Source organism: Cavia porcellus, unplaced genomic scaffold (genome assembly GCF_034190915.1).
Source record: "Cavia porcellus strain 051 isolate PalLab524CR breed Dunkin Hartley unplaced genomic scaffold, mCavPor4.1 scaffold_9, whole genome shotgun sequence".
Taxonomy (NCBI): domain Eukaryota; kingdom Metazoa; phylum Chordata; class Mammalia; order Rodentia; family Caviidae; genus Cavia; species Cavia porcellus.
In genome coordinates, this window is record NW_026947492.1 from 18,185,345 (window position 1) to 18,203,598 (window position 18,254).

General features: G+C 36.8%; 1 pseudogene; it reads right to left on the reverse strand.

Moving 5' to 3' along the window:
* Positions 1-10,948: 10,948 nt before the first annotated feature.
* Positions 10,949-11,844, reverse strand: LOC134477537 (olfactory receptor 143-like; annotated as a pseudogene).
* Positions 11,845-18,254: the final 6,410 nt, after the last annotated feature.

The window sequence follows — 18,254 nt, forward strand, 5'->3', positions numbered from 1 at the left end:
CTCAATGAATCAGGGGTCATGGCTGATTTAACTTTATGTCCTCAACACAAAATGTATTTCCTGATATAGACTTACTCATTTTTAGGTTTTTTGTTTCCTTCTTAGAAATCACAGAGGCCGAGTGGAACTAGTAGAAAACTGTGTCTGAAAGTACTAATTTAATTTTCATGACACTAAAAATTTCTACTAGAAGAATTTTTCATGAACTAGTATTTAAATATAATTTTACACTAAAATGAGAAAAAAATTGCATGATCATTTGGGGGACTTACTAGGTTAATTAACCCAACACATCTGCCAATTATTGCCCATTTTGTTTTCTTACATGAGCCTCTGAGGAAGAGGGTAACAAGAAGACAGAGTCTTGGATTTCTTTTACATTTCCTTTATCATTTATATGCTGTCACTTCTACCCTTTTGTGTCTCAGGAATTTTATTCTTTAAAAAAGATTCAAAATGTGAGTAGTGGCCTGGTATTCACGCTGTCAGCAAAATACTGTGCACTACTGTATTCAATAACAAAGCTGATGTGTGAAAACAACAAAAGTAAAAAAAAAAATAAGTATAGGTGAAAACTTGGTTTATTAATAAAAAGCAGAGAGCTAAACTCACTGTTGTTCACACTGAAATATATAGCACCACAATAAATAAATAACATTTATCCTTTCATTACACAGCTTCTACATATTTTCCCAATGCTTATCTGGTTGAATAAAACAATATATTTTAATTTTTAAAATCTTTTTAAATATCTGATGACTATCAATAGCTCTCCATACCTCCCCAAATTATGTTAGTGTATAGAAAAAAAATAGTTTGGTGAAATCAAGAAGTTATACCTTTTTATAGTTCAAGGAACTTGACATTAAAAAAGGGAGCCCTATGACTCTGTATGGCCTCAGACATTCAACTTGAAAGAGCTGATGGATATATAAATTTATAGATAGATAGATAGATAGATAAATAGATAGATAGTTACAGCCAATCATGTCAGATCTTGAGAATGAGATGACTTTCTTCAAGAGACAGGACTTTATCTGGCTGGCCCATAAATATGAATAGGTGCATCCACCTGTCCCCTGTGAGATTTGCTAATGGTGTATTTCCTGCCATACCAGCCAAGAAATCCCAAATCTGGTAGGACATACAGAATTCTAAATCATTACCAACCCATCATTCTCAGTGAATGTGTATCTGTCCTATTTAGAATGATGAAAGATTGTGGTCTTATTTTATGCTTTGACTTCTATTTTACACTTTATTAGTATGTATATCTTATGGGAAATACATTTTTATGGCACATCCACACTTGCTTATATAATCATTACCCACTTGCCCCTCTTCTACACAGTCCCCTTCAATCTTTTCCACTTCTGTAGTGGAAGTGGAAATGTGCATTTTTGCCTTTCATTACCCAGAAGAGAAGATGTGGAATTGAAATATTAGTTATTTGATTTTAATAGGTATTCTCAGGTGCTCTATGCACAACCGAATGCTTGTTTTTGAGGAAACTGAATCAATTCATAGTGGCAATTTATTCAGATTGAGAAAAACATTTAAAAACACAATGCAGTGTATTACACGTCAAATAGAAGAAATAATCAAGGAAAAAAATCACTAAAATGGAAACCAGACAACAGAACCCCTGCCCATGGGTAGGTAAACAGAAAGTGCTTCCAGGCACAGAGAACTGGCAGGAAATAGGAGAGGGGAAAATGAGGAGGTTATGTGTACAGAAACATACGGAATAAAGGTTAAAACTGTACTCACCACCAAGCAAATGTTCGGAGGTCTTGCAGATGATATTTCACTCTGCTGTTTTATCCACAGCTGCCTATTGACACATTTGATTACTTTACACATTATGCTTTCTCTAATTATGTAAATTACAGTTTTAAAAAGATAGGATCACTTTTTCATTGATGCAAACTCTCATGAAGGAAGCATTTGTTGGAGAATAAGAATCGTTTTAGAAATGTGTGGACTCTGTGCTTTGTCTTACTCAAACGAGAGCTACTATGTAGTGTGTAAGCCTGGGCGACTGATTTATTTCACTCAAAATTGTATTTTCCAGCCACACTCAGTTTCTCAGCGAAGACTCTAATTTGTCCTTTACAGCTAAGTACTATTCCACTATTTCATTTATCCAATCATCTGGAATTTTTTATCCAATCATCTGTTTTGGGATACACAGTTGCTTCCAGGATTTAGCTATGATGACTTGTGCTGCTCTAAACACTGGTATACATGAACCTCTGTAGAACAATGTCGTTAGCTGTTTGGGGAAGAGAACACAATAAAGATAGCTAAGTGGACACAAGAAAGCAGTTCTCAGGCAAATGGGAATGGGGCCAGAAGATCAAGGCAGACATAAAGGAGAAATAAGTAGAATAAGCATATGCCAGGTGTGGGAACCTGATTAGTCTCAATGAATGGAAACATTATATGTCATAAACATGAGCCAAGATTAATAACATCAACAAGAACAGAAATAGGGATAGAGGATTTAGAGTAGAGATAGAAAGGAGGATGTAGGAGGGAAGGGGAAGCAGATTTTAAAAAGAAACATGTTGTATTACGTAAATATAACCACTCCGATGATTTTTGTGAACTCTGTACTGCAAACATGCACTAAAAACAAAAACAAAACACATGTGATAATTAAAAGATTCTTTGTTGTTTTTCTAATGACAGAGTGCCAGAAAGCTTTCTCCTGAAAAATGCAAAATCACATTGAGAAAACACATTTCACAAAATCTCAGTCTCTGCTGACAGTAACTTTGGCAATTTTTAACTAAAGTTTCAAGCCAAAGTTTGGTCATCTGTTCATATATCCCTGTATACATCAGACAGTAATAAACAAATTCTTATCCATAGCTCTTATTTTATGTAACTGAGGATTTCTAGTTCTTCTTTGTGCTCCTTATCTCTTTCATTTCTATAACTTAGGAAAATTGCTTATCTACTAATGTGTGATATTAAATGCTGCAACTCAACATTTGGGACTCAAAAGCTATGAAGTTGAATTAAAATTATAGTTCATGGTTCTGACAATCTTTATGATGTATAATAAATATAATAAAGGATTTTAACTATGATGAAATATTCCTACATTTCTGGGTGCCTAAGTATTTTTTTCATCACACACTATCCAGAATAATTTTTCAAAAATGATCCAGACATTCTCTTAGATATGACTACCCTAATTATCACGAAATAAATGTACACCACTGGATATAGATTGACTTGGTTTCATAGACACTAATAAATATTCTGCATTGGGTGTGGAAGCGAATTACCTACCAAACTGGTCAAGATTATCCTCCAGTAATCATTCAAATTATGCTCTCCTCTTGTGAGTTGTATGCCACCAAAATTGTTTATCTATGCTTGAGTATTCTAAACAGATTTTTTGATTAGTCTGATGTTCAGTTCATTATAGCTATAAACAATTTTTTAAAAATCTAATGTATGGTTATATTCAGCAATTATATATTTGAAATATTTTATGAAATTGATAGATAATAACTACCATGAAAATCTACAAATAGAGTATCATCCACACACTGTGAACCTTCTATGTGAGGTCAGATATGAGTTGGAATAGGAGACTTGTTGCTGATGCTGGGATTCACAGAGAACAATTAACACTCATTATTTCAATCATCTACCTTATGCATTTCCCTTAATTGAATAAAACAGGTTAAAAGGAACATAATGGCTCATTCTCAATTAACAGAACTATGAAATATAAAATGATATATTACTATCTAGAAATTTATTAGAGTATTTTGCTTACATTTGTGTTTTGAATAATTTTTATACATTGAATCTCTTATTTTTTACAAAGTAAAAATAAACAATAATTTTAAGACCTCGTAGTTTTGGAATCAACACATGAAATCCTAGTATCAGTTCTAACATGTAAACTTTGATTTGGACCCAGCTGGGAACATCCCTGAGTATGAGAGCCATCATGTCTGAAATAAGAATATTGTGGATTCTCTCTCCCCCATTGGCCTCCCATTTCTTCCGTAAGAAGAATAGCAATTGACAGCCGACACAATGTGAAGGAAACTGTGAAAGACTTCTAAGAATTAAAGCAGTACCTACTGTATCTCTATACATTGGATTTTTGCACTTCATATCACAGACACAATAACCAGTGCGGAAGATTCCACCAGGCTCCTGCTCACTGAGGAAGATGGAGGCTCTTCCTCATCAGTAAAACTTCATGACAACAAGAAACATTCTAAGGCAAGTATAACATTAAACAAAACTTTGCCTATAAGCCATTTGATCTAGTGATGTTATCAGCTGAAAACTGGTGGTCACATTAACACCAGGTGAATTAAATCAGCATGGTGCTGAGTAAAGATGGCTGAAGAAAGTTGTCAGCATAAATGAAGACCTGGAGAACAAGAGTGGGGCATTGTGTGTTCTCTAAATGTTGCTGTTTTCAGCTGTTGGTTCTCTTAGAGGAACTTGTCATAGCCATTTTCCTGATAGGAATTCAGCCATTCTCATCAGAAGAGCTCAGGACCTTGTTGGTGAAAATGGCTGTGGTACACTTTGGGGGATCTCTACTGCTTATGTTGAGCATCGCTTCCTGGCTCCAGAGGGGAAGATGGGTGCTGTTTAATCTCCAGGAGAAACTTGTCACGCTGGCTTCCTGATATGTTATCATCACAGGAGCTCTGGATCTCATTACCACTGAAGATGGCTGTGGTACTTTTCAGGGGAGCTCCGATCATTATTTTGAATTTTGTCATTTCTTGGCTCTGGTGTAGAACCCTCAACTTACTAGCACATCTTCTTCACTCCACTGCCATAGAACATCTGGCTTCCACTACTGACCTTTGAGTATTCCCAGTGCAGATCCATAAAACAGACTGCCATGGGTCATTGTTGGGGGCTCTAGGCCTCCAGTTGGCCTTGTGGGAGGCATTGTCATGGGCTCCAGGTTTTTACCTGGACTCAAATGGGACATTGCTGTGGGATCCGGGGCCCTTGACTGCATTTTCTAGGTGTTTAATTTTGTGGACAGATTTCCTGCACTTTCTTATATTTAACTCTGATGACTATCATAAAATAATAATATAAATTCTGTGTCCTGCAGGTAATTGTTCTTGCAACTCCTGACTTCAACAAGTAGTAAGCTTAAATACTACTTAATTATCAGTGAAGTACCCCAGTACAAAAAAGAAAAACAATCCTGCCATACTTATGGAAAGCTGCCATGAAGACATGTTTCTGCCCAGTGAGAGAAAAACAGAGAGAAGAGCCAAGTATTTTTAATTAAACTTCCAATCCTGTAGGAATTATAAGTGAAAAATATGAAAATTTACACCCAGGACCCAGGGTCAATCTGGTGTTATTTTACTTTAACATTTACAGAACCACTTACTTTTAATAAGTGGGAGAAAATCTTTAATGACATAGGAAAATAGAAATTTCTTCCTTAATACTGTTCTTCACTAGAACAAGTAGTAAAGAACAGCACTGACAGTTGTAGTCAGGGGTTATGCAGAGAACAATTAGAATCATGACATGGAGTTTATAATATTGTTTCATGATGGTCACTGGGAGTTAACACAAGAAAATGCTGGAAATCTATCCACAACACCAAAGGCATAGAATATTTAGCCAAGGGCCTGAATCCCATAGCAATGCCCCACATGAGTCCAGATGAAAACCCAGAACTCATGAAAATGCCTCCCACAAGTCCAACTGGGGATGTAGAGCACATAAGAAGGACTCAAGCCAGTCTCTTTTATGGATCTGTACTGGTAAGGTCGAAAGGTCAGTGGTGGAAGCCAGTAAGTCTATGCCAGCAGGGTCAAGGCGCTGTGCTGGTAGGTTGAGGGTTCTACCCTGGAGCTGAAAAGTCATACTCACAACAAAGTCCAGGGCTGTTCTGAAAAGCACCACAGCCATCCTCAGTGACATGGAGGCCCCAAGCTCCTCCAATAGTGAGCACTGTCGAGTACATGCCAGGAAACCAGCATGACTAGTTCATCCTGGAGACCAAGCAACACATGTCTTCCCCTCTGGAGCCAGGAAGCAATGCTCGATGTGAGGATTAGAGCTTCTCCAGGAGAACCAATAGTTCAAACAACAACTTGTAGGAGAACCCATAATGCCTCAACGCAATAACACATTAACACATAGCTTCTCCTTTTCCACCTCTCTATTTATGCTGGCAGTTTTCCTCAGGTGGAACATCTATGCTCAGCACCATGCTGATATAATCCAGCTGGCATTAAGTTGACCACCAGTTCTTAAACCATAATGACAGTCAAAATGGTAAAGCAAGGAAAAAGCTGTACTATAGGTAAATAGAAACACATTGTGAGAAGATTCCAATTTCCTTTAGAATGATAAAAAAGAAAATAAATTAAATAAGTCTTTGCTATATGCTCACTTCCAAACATCTTGTTTTAACAAATTCAAAGATATATTTACTGTCAATTACATATAGTACAATTACAAGTACATATAGTAAAATTACAAATTTTAACTTAAATGTACAAAGTGTAAATACTTTGCAGGAAAAAAAATAAAAAAAAATAATGTCTCTAAAATGTTGTAGTTAAATATACTGCATCTTTCTGGCCTGTAATGACACACGTGGTGACAGGGTATTTAATCAACACTTTCTCCTGCTCAGGGATTTTCTCAGAGCAGATTTTACATCTTCATTTTTAAGCTTTTAAATTTAATTGTTCATCATAGGGACTGCTGGTGTAAAACGCAGAAGTTTTTACCTTATCCATAGGCCCAAAAAAGGCTTAAAATACTTATAAACACCTAGTCCAAAGAAGAAAGAAACTAATATGTGGGAATTGCAGTTTCTGAATGATTTTGACCTGCCCTCAGTGCAGCTGATGGGAGACAATGGAAAGGATTAAACAATAAAGATAAAGATAGATAAACTGGGCCAGATGACGTGGTTACTCCCATGACAAATACCAACAGCTCAGTGACATAGGTGCCGGTGTAGGAGAGCTGGATCCCAGGGAGAATGTCATAGAAATACAAATGAGAGCGTCACAGAAATAGGAGTTTCTGGTGTTTGTGTCACAGGTCAATCTCAGCATGCATCCTGTGTGGGCCATGACACCAGATGATGCCATCAGGTATGAACCAAGTGTTAGGTTGCAACACATTTGGGGAGACAGGAAAATGTTATACAACAATGACTTAAACAGGGACACATACAAATCATAAGGTTTAGACATCAGCACATAGCATAAAGAAATGACAAAAAACGTAGAGCAGGGTTGCATATCTGATGTAAGATTATATTTTTTAATATGCAGTTTACTGATATTGTGGGAGTAAGCACAGAAAATCAGCAGAAGTCAGCGCTGTAAGGAAGAAACTACATCGGTATATGAAAGTCCAAACTCAGCCTATTAAAGGCCACAATTCCCAATATAGTGACCACATAGATTACTACAAAGAGCATAACTATCCAAAGATTTCTCTGGTCTGTCAACTGCACCAGACTAAATTCAGTCATGAAAGGGCCTTTTTCAGGAGACATTCTTCTCCAGGTCAATGGAGAACAGTAAATAAAGGTCCACTAGAGAACAATTTGGGTCTTCCAGTGTTAGTTCTTTCCCCTCCCTTGAGGTGCATTCTGGGAACACCTGAAAGTAGCCCAGAATGAACAGAACATGAAAGAGGAAGAAAGTGCTCAAAAGGAAAGACAAACTAGGGTAGGGGAAAAGAGGAAAGAAAGAAGATTATATGTAGATAGGAAGATAGACAGAGAGACAAGATAGACAATTATACTACTAATCTCTATTAGTTCATCAAAAAGAAGAGTTTCTGCTCACATTGTTTGATAGTTCGATCATTTTTTCATGCTTACATCTTGTGATATGAATGACTACTTTGACGATAATATGCAGTATAGTGACAAGTGCTAAACTATTATTTTGTTTTGAAATTCTATACAATCATTTTTATTCTTTTTTCATTTTTAAAATTTAAAAAAATGTACAAATACTCATAAACCAAAAAGAATCATCCTGTGTGCAGCATAACTTACACTGCAGAGAAGATTCAGTGAGACTGAATAAGAACATGACTTCTGAATAAAACAGAATAAAAAAGAAGAAGAAACTAGGACACATTTTTTCACATCACATATCTGTCCCTGGAACCCTCCCTTGGTCAGTAAAGCTAGAGGCAGGAGACATGTCAGCCTGGTGCTGCCTTTTAGGGCAGATTAGACCATGATGGGGTGGGAATTAGTATATTTTTCCTACTTCAAAAGTGAAAGATCAGATTCTAAGAGAGGTTATTTATTCTACAATGTCACAGAAAAAGTAACAAATCTGGATGAGCGCGAGTTCTTTCCTAGAGAGTAAAGCATCCACAGTGGTGCTATCACACTTTTATCACCTACTATCTTCAAGCACTCCTTGCTGCCTGGAGTGATGTCTTTTGCCAGAGTTGACAGATTGGAGCAAAGAGGGAAATGACACAGGCCAGGGAGCTGGTCTTCCATCCAACACTAAGGGCGGCGAAAAACATAGAATTCAGTAACATCATCATCAGTCCAGACTTAGATATTCTTAATGCTGTGTTTTATGCCTTATGTTTCCTGTGGGAGGAAGGATTTTGAGATTCTGAGGTTTGGTGTCCTATGATTCTGGGAGGTTGTAATCATGATTATTTTTGATATACCCTGGGATCTTTTTTCAATATGTCATAATTTGTAATTATGATATTAGCTATGTGGCAGCAGACAAAAAGTCTTTATTACCACATTTGCTACTTATGAGACACAGAGAATTTAACGTGATTTTAGGGAATAAACATGGAATTATAGACAAAATGCAGAAACATGCAGTCTGCTCACCAGACAACAGATGCCAGGTGTAAATATGACATAAGGGAATTGTATTTACACCCAGAGCCATGATCTGTTTTTAACCACTGAAATTCATGCACTTTTACTCAGATTCCACTTCAACATACAAGGTGAATGCTCCAAAGTGGAGTGAAAAATAAATTCCATTTCCCCATTAATTTCAGTTCTGTAGGGAATCTACTGGTTGGGTTTTTCCCATCATTCTTCATGCATCTCAATCCGATATTTCCCACATCTGTTTCCAGGCTTCCTATGTCTATTACTGAAAATGGCCACAGGTGCAAGTCATTCGGTGCAAGTCACATCAACTGCAATAACCCCAAAATGTCTTTCAATCACTCATGTTCCTTCTAAAGTATTTACTTGTAGAAACTTCCTAGGAATCTCTCCCTGGGTGTCTTGCTCAGTCTTTAAATGGAAGAACTCAGTAATAATGCCATCCTCATAGTAAATGGTGGATTCAACAATATTCTAAGGTCTGTGTTTTAATCCCTCCTTCCCAGCATGCTTTTTAACCAAAATACCTGAGAGGAACTCCTGAAGTATTTATAGATATTATAGTGTCTGACTAACTTAGTTATTTTTTCCACATTTCTTACCTGCTTAGGAATAGAGGCTCTATATCCACAATGACTCCCATCCCTTCTCCTCAGATACAAAACAGGCTTAGCTACACTTTTAACAAAATGTCTGGAATAAACAAATGCATACACAGAAAGCAAATTGACTACATTCCAGGATCTTTACTTCTGAACTGTATCCATAAACTATAGTGCCCAATTATACACTGTTGAATATCAGATTAATTAATGTAAATAATTCATACGTAACAACCCAGGGCATACCAATATTAAACTCTAACCACCCCATAAATCATTTCTCTGCCATAATCATCTTAGCTCAGGGCATCATTGCAATAGAAATCCCATTTTAAAGTTCCTGCTGAAATATTTCTCCAGAAGTTTTCTCTACTCCTTTGCAATTCTCCTGTTACTCTCCATTGATCAAAGATGCACAATAGATTCAAAGGCTGGACTTTGCATCTCTACCTGCGTGACCTTAAGCATGAACATTTTTTCATCAAGAGAAAAGAATAAAATGACGTTCTTAACTGAAACTTTAAAGAATGTGACACTCAGTATGGGACACTGGGTTAAGATATTCTTCTAAGAGAGCTGTGGACAAATTTATGATTACAAAAAGTAAGTCCCACCTGGGTAAGATTCGTTCCATATATTTTGATGTGTGTTTCTAAAGGGCGCCAAGACAATAGACTTTGCCTTGCAAAACTCAGTCCTGGTTATGTAGCTGAAGAAGTAAAGAATCTCAGCATCACATGTGAGACAGTGTTCACTAGTCAGGAATACCACATGCGGTTAAGAATGACAGACACAAACCATCAATATTTGGACAAATATTTTCAGTATAATTTCTTACAATATGTTAGTGGTCTTTAGCAGTAACATTGGAAAATTTTTAGCACAGTCACAGGCCTCACCAATCCTAATATATCCACAGGTACATAAATGTTATGCAAGGCCAGGGACTCAGCTCAGCAGTTCAGATGCTTGCCTGGTAAGCACCAGATCATGAATTTCATCCCTGGTATAAAAGAACAAAACAAAACAAAGAATGTTATGCAAAATATACAACTGCAATAGAGATGTGAAGTTAAAACTCTCAATACAACCACCATCAAAAAATGCTGAAAAAAATCTGGAAATATATACTGTGTCCACAATTTCTATCATCCTGTTTGTGTTAAAGTAGTTACAAGTACTAGAAAACTTGAAACAGTAGTAATTTCATATATTTTTTCATATATGGAGATTGTGCTCTAGATTGAAACCATCTTGGAACTAACGCTGTCTCAGATCCATAAACAGGTACTTCTGGTATATTCATAGTGGGCAGAAGGAGAAAAGACAGTACAATAAAATTCCCACCCAGATGGCAGAATGAAAGATGAAGACAAGCTGAAAAAAAAAATAGAAGGAGATCAGGAAGCCAAGAAAAAGTCCAAGTAATGTGAGCAGGGACCCAGGCAGCTTCACTGTTCACTCAGCTTGTGTTTCTCTTCAGGGTTCTCTTCAGAGCAAGTTTGACATCCTTGTTCCTTAGGCTACAAATGAGGGGACTGAGCATGGGAACCACAAGTGTATAAAACACAGAGAAAAACTTTCCCTGGCCCACGGAGCTAGCAGATGACGGCTTGACATAAGTGAGCAGACCAGATCCATAGAACAGGCCAACAGATATTATGTGAGAACCACAGGTACTGATGGCTTTGGATGAAGCCCTGGCTGATGACATATGGATGATATTAAAGAGAATCAAAGCATATGAGATGAAAATAATGAGGCTAGACACAATGATAAGTGTGCCCACAACAGCGGAACTCAGAAGCTCATTGACATACGTGCTGCTGCAGGAGAGCTGGAGCAGGGGGAGGATGTCACACATGTAATGGTTGATGATGTTAGAATCACAAAAGATGAGCCTTATCATGCACCCCATGTGGAGCATGGCAGCCACAAACACCATCAAGTAGGAGCCACGTATAGAAGGGGCTGACAAATAGCCACATAGCGATCATAGGCCATAGCTGTCAGCACATAGCACTCGGAATTGACAAAAAAACAGAAGAAAAATAGCTGAGCCATACACCCTTTAAATGAGATGATGTTCTTCTGTGAAATAAAGCCCATCAGCAATTTGGGGCCACAGACAAATGAGTAACATAAATCAATGAAGGACAAATTGAAAAGAAAAAAGTACATGGGTGTATGATGGTGCAAATTTAGCAAAATTAAGTTAATTAAGCGCACGTTTCCCACCACAGTGGCTATACTGTTCACCAAGAACAAAAAGAAGAGGGGCAATTGTAGCTCAGGCTGGTCCATCAATCCCATCAGAATAAACTCCATCACTGAAGATTTGTTTCCTATGTCCATTTCCTTCACAGTGGGATCTGCCGAAAGACAAGAAGACAGTGAAATAAACATTGAACCTTGAGAGAGGGAGGGAGCGAGAGAGAGAGAGAGAGAGAGAGAGAGAGAGAGAGAGAGAGAGAGACAGACAGAGACAGAGAGAGAGAGACAGAGAGAGAGAGAGAAAGAGAGAGAGAGAGCCGTTGCTTTATGAGTTATAGTTGTCTGCCAATATCACAAAACCTCCAAAGAACAAGAACTCCTGTGTTGATTTCTGAGGATCCCAGTTTCCTCTTTGCCCCTCTACCTGGTGTCTCTGTCCAGGAAACAGGCTGCTGGATTTCACAATGCATCTGAATATTATATCCTCACTTCACTATTCATTGCAGATTAGGGATGTGAAGAGCAATAAATAGGGAGTGTTCCCACGAAATCATGATTTATTTAGCTGGGGATTTAAAGGTCAAGATGATTTACTGCACCCTCTACCTCTGGAGGTCTCCCTGTTATGGGATCTGAAGGACCCTTTCTCTTCTCCGTCCTGAGGTGTAGTCAAAGTTTTTGATGGTGCAGGAGTTTATGGCCATCAGTGCTTATCTGCGTGTTAGAGAAGTACTCAGTATTTAGAGCTTTCTCTAAAGAGTTCTTTTCACTTGCAAGGAAGAAAACAACAACCTTATATGAGTCCCCAAAATATCTCCTCAATCAAATGAGAACCTGTCTTATGACATATAGCTCTGTAGAAAATGGATTGATGCACAGAAATCTATTCTCTTATTTACCGTTTCTTCCTGAGTTGGATGAGCCCCTTGAGAGTAGAAATTACTAAGCATGTGTTTACATCCTGTGCACCTAACACTGGATCTTTTGAGACTCAATATGCTACCTAAGTTAAAATTTCCCATGAGGAATACCTAGTTCCCAGGGCTGGGCATGTAGCTCAGTGGCACAGCACCTGCTTGGCAAACCTGAGTTCATGAGTTTGATTCTTGGTACCTAAATAAATAAATAAATAAATTTTCAGGAATATCTACTTCTCTGGGCAGAACAGCAAATGTCCAGCTTTGTAACTCTCTTCACCATGCCCTAAAGAGCTCTATAACAATGCCCAGGTCATAGTCACTTCTATTTCTGGTATGCTCCTACAAACCTTGAGATTGCATTAATAAATATCAGACTGGTGCATAACTATAAGTCTCTGTGCGCTTATGAAGTTCACCCAGTAATGGAACGTGGAGCCAACCAGCTTGAAAGAACAGGACTAGGTACTCAATCAATCTGAGTTTAAATCAAGATTTTGAATGCCCCAAAATGTGACTATCAATGAGTGGTAAAACTTCTCTGATCCTTGTTTATGTATGTTTATATCTATATTCACTTGTGTATGTTTACAAATGATACTCATTAAAAGATTTCTCATTTGAACATTGTGGGAATTAATTACATATAAAGATTCCCATAAATTATTGGAATTGTGACCTATACAGAGCGCATGATAAGTATTATAAGTAAAATAGCTTCATCTCCAGTCCTGTTCCACACACGTGTTCATATAAATAAAGCTTGGCACTGTGGACATTGGGATGCAATAAAGTTTTATTGTGTGTGTGAGCTTTTTATGTGTGGAAAATTCACAGATCCATACTCATTCCCATTAGGCAGTAAGAGGATTCTCTCACATTCATGCACACCAAAACACCCCATGCATTTGCGACCATCAAAATTTCTTTTCGATGGTTATGGATCTTGCAAACACGATAATCCAAAATGTGATCCTTTGGTAAGCTATGAACTTTGACCCGCAAACACTGGAAGACTGTGTAAGAGAGTGACTTTCTGATCTTTTCCTGCCCTTCTTCCTCCAGTTGTTCTTACTTCCCCAAGGTTGAAAAACAGAAATGAACATTTTCTGTTATCCAAGTTACATCTTACAAACTAGAAATCACCTCCATTACAACAATGAACCTGGGAATGTTAGTTTTGCTCTCACCTTTCTGTATAAGACTTGATCTTAAAGAAATTCTCTACCATCATTTGTCCCATAAGGGCTCATAAAACCCTCTTATAAAAGATATTCTCCTCCACACCCAAGAGGAAGGAGAGATCTAAGAGAGAGGTGTAATATTTTTGTTCCACTCTTATTTCTATAGCTTTACATTTCTCCTCTAACTTAGCTAAAAAAATGTAAAGTTTGCCTTGGGATTTGTATCTTCATTTTTATAAACTTCTGTCTTATAAAATTTTGTTTAAAGCAATCCAATATGTTTTTCTCTTAAAAACTTCTTTTATTATAAGAGTATCAGCCATGATTCCTATAATGCAAAAGGAAAGCATCACACATTTACATCCTGCAGTGGCAAAATTGCCCACAGTTATGAACTGTTTTTCTATTTGTATAGTCTGACATCTGCCATGTGTGCCTCACAAAGAATTCAATTTCAAATTTACTTCTGCACCCCACCCTCAGTGTACACTCACTGAATCCAATTTTTCTAACAGTCCCTAGTCTTGCTCTTCTTCAATTCATCATTTCCTCATTTATTTTCACATTTACCCTGATGCTGATGAACAATCTAAACCTAACAACTCCTTGTCTTCCATGGTATTCATCCATGCCCCAAATTCTGCGAACCCCTCTTCTAAGCTCAGAATTTCCTGGGACAAAGCATTTTGGCTTCTCTTCATATCACATTTGGGTCACTAACAATTTTCTTTGTCTTCCATGGAAGAGGAGAATTGAGGCATCGTACCCATCACCAGCCCTGTGTACACAGACACCCCTTTTCTTTATGCCCCCTCCCAGTTCCTGCCACCAGTATTTAAAGTCATAAATTCAGGTATGTTATTGACATCAATAACATTTTATTACTAAAACTAGTTTTAAAATACTATTTACAGTGAAACTGTGGCCAAACTGAGTCCAGGAAAGGAAGGACACAAGGAAGCCTGGAGGCTTACACTGGTGATCCAGGCTGGGATTGTTCCCAAAAAATGCCAGGCCACAAGGGTAGGTAGGATAGAACTTTTATAAAATCCATAAGCAGGAGTTATGAAAATGGAATGGTCTGGTTGTTTCTTGATTAGTTCACAGGGTGATATCATCAGTTACGTGGCCAGGTTAATAATCACAGAGTCTGCTACATAATCACAGATATGTTTAATCATGCTCTCATGGTTACAGGGTTCAGGAAAGAAATTACAGAGACAGAAAGCAGTTACAGAACCAGGCAGTTTTAAAAAGAACAATTTTTCCTTTAACAGTTTACCCTTTCACTATCATTGCATTCGTTTCTATGACACTTCTTAGGTTGACTTTCATAATATTCCATATATTTTTCTGATTCATCCTCAAATTATTCCTGTTCTTTTAAATTAATGAATTTAGCCACATATGTTCAATTTCATCTTCTCAAATAGGATTTCCAGGAGCTTTTGAAACACTGGTGTCTTGTCTTCTTATGGTGGTACAAAAATCTGAAAGAGTAAGGTCTTCTTACATCATATCAGGGATTTCTGTCATCTCACTCATGTACTGGGTCATTTATTTCATGAATAATACATCTCCCTTTTCTTGATTTCTCCTTCATTATTGTACAAGATGTTATACCTTAGTTTCTTGGGACAAAATTAGGGGAGTGATGAATTAAAAATATTCTGACTTGGGTACTAAAAGTGTCTTTATATACCATCCTATCTATTGGTCACTAAGAATGTCTTAGCCTACCTGCCCTCCTGTAACATTCGGGAGGGGAACTCTGAAAGCAAATGAGTATTTCTAAGGGGTCGGATAGTACTTATTAATGGTGGACTTCACAGGATATTATCCAATACCAGGGAGAAACTATTATTGGAATGCCGTTAGGTCTTCTATCATGGTCTGGTTTGATTACCTACAGATATGCCTTACCAAAATTCCTGAAAGATATTATCTTTCTTTAACACTTTTCAAACTGAATGAAGGGAAAGATTTCAACATTCAGAAAGCAAAAATTCTACCTTCTTTCCTTGTTTTAAATATGGTAGACTCAGTCACACATACACATATGGTCTCCAGAGTTAGAAACTCCATTTCACTCTCTTTAAAGAATAAATGCCTATTCTTTTTTCAGGATGTAGAAGACAATCATCTGACTACGTGCACAGGGCAAGATCCAGTGAATTATGTACTTCCTAAAGGGACTTTTACGTATTTCAGTTACTTTATATCCACCTAATATCTCCACAAAACACCTTGCATCTTGGAGTGTGTGCAGCACTGCTCAGTGTAGGTGAAGCCTTACCCTTGGCTTCTTCAGCTCTGTTTATGCCACAAGTCATGAGAATTCCAAAGAAATTTTTCTCACTCATCTACTATTTAACTTCCAAGATTTGGTGGTATATTATTCTACAGAAGATTTTTATCCGTTTGCTTTGTGCTTCTCAGTTAATACCGTTTGTTCCTCTTTCTAATAACTCAGTGAATTTCAGAAAGAAATAGAGAATGTGTTTGCATTAGGTGTGCCCTTACTAGCCAGAGCCTTTGGGTTGACTTGCTTGGATAACACAGAGGAGCGTTGTGGAACTGGAAGACATGGAGATTGCTGACTAAATCTGCCCAGTCTCGAGAAAATCTGTTCTATGCAGAGTATATGCGCATGAGGCCTGAAAACTCTTACTTTGTTCATTTTAGAGGATTTAATGATTCGTTTAATCCAAAAAAACTCTTTTAGCATTTAAACATGCAGAGGACCAAGAATGCAAACAGAATGAGATGCAGGTTTCCCAAAGTTCCTTCATTTTCATAAAAGTGACACCCAAAGAAGCTGAGATTTGCAGCTTCTGCTTACCCCTCATAGAGCTAAATTTTCTATCTACCTTCCTTCAATTCATCCTTACAGTCACTCTCTGAACAAGGCATCCAGTTCACTCCCCTCTAAAAAAAAAAAAAAAAAAATAGCATGCTGCATGAAGCAAAGGATTTAAAAAGACGGAAAAATAGTCATGCAAATGTCACAAAGGAAAAAGAGCAAATAGTCAATAATTAGAAAATAAAAGATTTATACACTAGAGAAAAGAATTTCCATCCCCATGACTTGAGGAAATACAGAAAACAAAACGTAACCAAATTCAAGAATCTTAAAAGAGGATTCCAGAGGATTAGCACTTAGAATAACTGAAAAATCGTGGTGTATCCCAGCTAGTGTTTGGCTTCTGAAGTACAAGTTCCAGTCAGAGGTTTGGAATTACAGAGAGGAAGAACTGAGAAGATGTTTGGCAAACGTTCCTGCCGGTCAGTGGGCAAAGTTCATGTCATTTAAGGAGAACAAGTAACACGCAGTGAAGGATGCTTTGCAGCTACACTCCACAAAAGCGTAAATGCATGTTCATTTCATATCAACCTACTGGGTATTTTTTAAGGAATTTTAAGATTACTTGTGTGTTCATTAAATGATCTTTTTATTGCTTTAATAATTTTTTAATTATTGAATAGTTATATATGAACATTATATCTATAGATATATACATGCTTGCTGTTTGCCAAAAATGTTTTGTGAACAAATAGTTTGATATGAGTTTACTTGTTCTTTTGTTTTCCTTTTGAATTTAAAGCTTTCTAGAATATTACTAAGAACTCTTTGCATATACCAATATAGTAATTTCCTATATAGTACTAACATATAAAACTTTGTAAAAGAATCATAATACAAGAGATGAGATAGAGTTTATAGACCCACAGACTATTTGTCCCTCTTTTTTCATGTTTGAATGTTATTCCAGCATCAAGTACACAAACTTTTATTCCTAAAAGAATTAGTTTATTTTGTTGCTTTTTCAAAATTCAGTTGACTGCATAAAGTTCTATTTTGGAGTATTCTATACATTTAATAAATTTGTGAATCTTTTAAAAATTTTAAATGTATGTTTATGATATATAGGAGCAAGTTTCAATTATAAGAACTGATATATATATGTGTGTGTGTGTATGTATATATATGTATATATATATATATATACATATATATACATATTGCACCTTGAGCATTTCTATCCTATTTAAGAAAAAGTTCCGTGTGTTTTTAATAAAAAATGTCCATCTTATTATTGTTCAATGAAACATTATGCAGATGCATTCAAATCTGCTTGTTTCATAGAAATGAATCAACTGATTTTTCTCGATTGTTTTTGCCTGGTTGACACACTTACAGGAGATGGGATTGAATGTCCTAGGATTTTGTCAATTTCTATCTGCACATTAATATCCTGTTTTGTCAGCTTTTGTTTCATGAAGATTAATATGCCAACATTAAATCACATACACTTATATTTCTTGTCTCTTGTCTCTTTACACATAGGTGTTAATAATCTTTGTCTATTATGATCAGCTTTACCTTAAAGTCCACTTCAACTGAAAATAAGATAGATTCTCCTACACACTTTTCAGCTCCTTTTTCAAGTTT